Source organism: Mastomys coucha, unplaced genomic scaffold (assembly GCF_008632895.1).
Source record: "Mastomys coucha isolate ucsf_1 unplaced genomic scaffold, UCSF_Mcou_1 pScaffold9, whole genome shotgun sequence".
Taxonomy (NCBI): domain Eukaryota; kingdom Metazoa; phylum Chordata; class Mammalia; order Rodentia; family Muridae; genus Mastomys; species Mastomys coucha.
In genome coordinates, this window is record NW_022196915.1 from 107,583,137 (window position 1) to 107,587,623 (window position 4,487).

Genomic DNA, 4,487 nt, shown 5'->3' on the forward strand with positions numbered 1-4,487 from the left:
AAGCATTCAGAGATGAGGGGAGGTACTGGGATTGGTTACTGCAAGGCAAGGAGGACCAAGCATTCAGAAATGAGGGGAGGTAATGGGATTGGTTACTGCAAGGCAAGGAGGACCAAGAATTCAGAGATGAGGGGAGGTACTGGGATTGGTTACTGCAAGGCAAGAAGGACCAAGCATTCAGAGATGAGGGGAGGTACTGGGATCGGTTACTCCAAGGCAAGGAGCACCAAGCATTCAGAGATGAGGGGAGGTACTGGGATTGGTTACTCTAAGGCAAGGAGCACCAAACATTCAGAGATGAGGGGAGGTACTGGGATTAGTTATTGCAAGGCAAGGAGGACCAAGCATTCAGAGATGAGGGGAGGTACTGGGATTGGTTACTCCAAGGCAAGGAGCACCAAGCATTCAGAGATGAGGGGAGGTACTGGGATTGGTTACTCCAAGGCAAGGAGGACCAAGCATTCAGAGATGAGGGGAGGTACTGGAATTGGTTACTGCAAGTCAAAGACTACTAAGCATTTAAAGATGAGGGGAGGTGATGGGCTCATTTTCTCTCCAGGTGAGCAGTACTTCATGGAGTGCACCTTGTTTTATCTGGAGACAACCTGAGCCTTGTCTATGTGATATCTTGATATTTTGGGAGGAGGAGTTCTGCCAGCATTTGAGATGACAGCATAGAACAGAAGTAGTCTTATGGAGGCAGATGGATAATTGTTGATTAACTGAACATGTTTTAAAAATAATTTTAAATCAAACCAATATGCTAAGGGTTGGGGATTCAGTATAGAGCAAGACTGAGTTAATGTGAAGTGACTGGTTGGCAGAGCTGAGGGACAGCCCCATGACTTGATGGGCCTGCCCTGGAGTAGGAGGACTGGATAGGCCTTAAAGAGAGCAGCATTTAGATGGGAATAGAAGCTGGCCATGCTCTGAGCTGGAGTGACCCACTTGTGTTCTTCCTGTCCCTTGAGTATTCCTTTATTTCTTCTTTGGTTTATCCCTTCACTTTTCATCCAGCCGCTGCTTAGTGAAAGACTGCTCCAGGCTCTGGGCTAGGCATCTGAAAGACTAGACAATGAGTTCCAACCTTGTGGAGTTTATAGAGGATTGACAACACAAGTAATAAATACATTCCCTCTTTTTTTTTTTTTAAATAGAATTATTTATTCTAGCTAGACTGTATAAGAAACACACGATCCAGGTATTTTATCTATGAGCTTAGATTGGGCAGGTTTGGAGCTATTCTTCTTTTTTTTTTTTAAATTAGATTATTTTCTTTATTTACATGTCCTATGATTTCTCCTTTCCCAGTTTCCCCTCCAAAACAACAACAACAACAACAACAACAACACAACAAAAAAACCCTAAAAAACAAGAATAAACCCCTGTTGCCTCCCCCCACCCCTGTTTGCCGCCCTGCCCTCTCCCACTTATTGGCCCTGGCATTCCCTTACACTGGGGCACAGAACCTTCACAGGGTCAAGGGCCTCTCCTCCCATTGATGACTGACTTTGCAATCCTCTACTATACACATGCTGCCAGAACAATCTGGAAATCAGTTTGGCAGTTCCTCCCGAAATTGGACATAGTTCTACCTGAGGACTCAGCTATACCACTCCTGGGCATATACCCAGAAGATGCTCCAACATGTAATAAGGACACATGCTCTACCATGTTCATAGCAGCCTTATTTATAATAGCCAGAAACTGGAAACAACCCAGATGTCCCTCAACAGAGGAATGGACACAGAAATTGTGGTACATCTACACAATGGATTAAAAACATTCCCTCTTCTTTAGGGTGAAGTCAAAATCCTGCACAGTGAGCAGACTTAGATCTGGCACACACCTATACTACAGGCCTCTGTAAACTGAGGCAGAAGGGTTATAGGTGTAAATAGAATACTTTGGAAGTTACTCTTTGTATACAGATACAAAACATGGTGTAAAGCAAGGCCTTCCACACAAAGCATCCCTCTCTTTCAGCCCTACGAAAGGTAGCCAGAGAGAGGCCTCCCATTTCCTTGCTTTTCAGATGAATTTAGAATTTTCTTTCTTGCTCTCTCTCTCTTTCCTTTTCTTCCTTCCTTCCTATCTTCTTTTATTTTTTCTTTCTTCCTTCCTTCCTTTCTTTCTTCCTTCCTTCCTTTCTTTCTTTCTTTCTTTCTTTCTTTCTTTCTTTCTTTCTTTCTTTCTTTCTTTCTTTCTTCCTTCCTCCTTCTTTCTTCTTTCCTTCATTATTTCTTTCTAAATTTCATTTTACGTATATGGATAATTCTTTTGCCTGCATGTATGTCTGTGCACCATAGTGCATGCTTGGGGGACAGAAGAGAACACTAGATTCCTTGGAACTAATAGTTTCAAATGGTTAAACCCCCATGAAGGTACTAGAAATCAGACTCAGGTCATCTGGAAGATCAAGCATGGAGCCATCTCTTTACCCATTTGCTGAATTTACCATCAGCTGTGGGTCCTCTTGGTTACTCAGCAATCCCAGGTAACCTCACTTCTGAGGCACCTCACCTCTCTCAGAGGCTCCCGCAGTCAGTGGTCCACTGTGCTGTCATTTCAGAAGCATGCAAGACTTGTTGCCATCTGTGTTTGAGTTATAGAACCTATCATCACATTCCCTCTTTATTACCTGCATGGAATACACCTCAAAACATTGCTAGCTACTGAGTAGCATATATAAGGTGTGGCTGCTCTCTCAGCCTGTAAGTTCTGTGAAAGCTTGGATGGTTCAGGGCCTTGCATGTGGCCAGTCTTAGTAACAGCTGACTTGAAAGAGAAGATAGTTCCTCTCTGAGCAGAGCCAACTGCAGCAGGATAGATAGATAAAGACTGAGACAGCTTGGGGTTTGGAGTGAGGCTGCAGAGCTAGGTAGGATAGACTGGGGTTGGTACTGGTGGCTTGGGCGGGCATGACCAAGCACTGACACCAAGTTAAAGAGCCTGTGCTTGTTCAAGGCAATGAATGTCATGGGAAATTTTAAGTGGATTTAAAGAAAACTTTTCCTTTTTCTTTCTTTTTGAATTGTTTTGGACTTTTGAAACATGGTCAGGCTTTGAGTTTGCTAGTCTCCTGTTTCAACCTCCTGTAGACATGAACCATCATACCCAGTTTCTCATTTGTTTTGATAAAATTTGATGCCTTGACAATTGTTACATAATTAAAAACAAAACAAAAACTGCTAAGCGTGGCATAGTTTGGGTTTAAACCATGAAAGTATTATGGAGGATGGAATAATAATTCTTCCTTGGGTCATAAGGCGTTAAGTTGAAGTCCCCACAGCTTGGAGCAGGGCTGCTGTGTCTTTAAATATCTGTATAGGTATTCATACCTGTACCTTCAGAAGCAGTCAAGCCACACTGAGTGTGCTGCTGCTTTGTGTATTATGTGTGTCCTGAAAATCTTTGGGCTTAAGAATTCTAGCTGGGATTTTCCTTCCAGCAACCTTTTAAGGCGGGACCAGCCAGCTGGGAGGCACAGGCCCCACGAGTCTCAGGGGAGTTGCAGACTATCAGATTGGGTACCTAAACAGGACCCAACATTTTGCTGCATACAGGAAACCCACCTCAGTGACAAAGACAGACACTACCTCAGAATAAAAGGCTGGAAAACAATTCTCCAAGCCAATAGTCCCAAGAAAAAAGCTGGAGTAGCCATTCTAATATTGAATAAAATCGACTTTCACCCTAAAGTGATCAAAAAAGATAAGGAGGGACACTTCATGTTCATCAAAGGTATGATCTACCAACATGAACCTCTATGCTCCAAATGCAAGGGCATCTACATTCATAAAAGAAACTTTGTTAAAGCTCAAAGCACACATTACACCACACACAATAGTAGTGGGAGATTTCAATACCCCACTCTCTGCAATGGACAGATCATGGAAACAGAAACTAAACCAGGACACAGTAAGACTAACAGAAGTTATGAAACAGATGGATTTAACAGATATCTATAGAACTTTTTATCCTAAAACAAAAGGATATACTTTCTTCTCAGCACCTCATGGTACCTTCTCTAAAATTGACCATATAATTCGTCACAAATCAGGCCTCAACAGATACAAGAAGACTGAAATAATTCCTTGTATCCTATCAGATCACTATGGTCTAAGGCTGCTCCTCAATAACAACATAAACAATAGAATGCCCACATACATGTGGAAGCTTAACAACACTCTACTCAATGATAACTTGGTCAAGGAAGGAATAAAGAAAGAAATTAAAGACTTTCTAGAGTTTAATGAAAATGAAGCCACAACATACCCAAACTTATGGGACACAATGAAAGCAGTCCTAAGAGGAAAACTCATAGCTTTAAGTGCCTACAAAAAGAAACTGGAGAAAGCATACACCAGCAATTTGACAGCACAACTGAAGGTGCTAGAATAAAAAGAAGAAATTCACCCAAGAGGAGTCAAAGGCAGGAAATAATCACACTCAGGGCTGAAATCAACCAAATAGAAACAAAAAGA

General features: G+C 42.2%; 1 protein-coding gene across 2 annotated transcripts in view; it reads left to right on the forward strand.

Moving 5' to 3' along the window:
• Pcca (propionyl-CoA carboxylase subunit alpha) overlaps positions 1 to 4,487 on the forward strand; it is a 343,795-nt gene that overhangs the window by 96,654 nt on the left and 242,654 nt on the right. The gene's annotated exons all lie outside the window — the stretch shown is intronic.